The following is a 228-nucleotide window of genomic DNA, read 5'->3' as shown; positions in this document are numbered from 1 at the left end:
GCCCCACACTCTGCTGCATGCATGCGCTGGGATCCGATCCCACCGCATGCACAGCACCGCTGCTGAGCGGCAAGCCTTGTTTTATTTTTTTTTATTTTTTTTTTATTTTTTTTGGTTTATATTATTTCTATTGTTTATTATTATTTATTATTATGTATATTTATATATATACATACATACATATAATATATATATATATATAAATGTATATATATGTATATATGTATG

Source organism: Eimeria mitis, genomic scaffold (genome assembly GCF_000499745.2).
Source record: "Eimeria mitis Houghton genomic scaffold, Emh_scaff2623, whole genome shotgun sequence".
In the NCBI taxonomy this organism is placed as follows: Eukaryota; Apicomplexa; class Conoidasida; order Eucoccidiorida; family Eimeriidae; genus Eimeria; species Eimeria mitis.
This window is presented reverse-complemented; position numbering follows the sequence as displayed.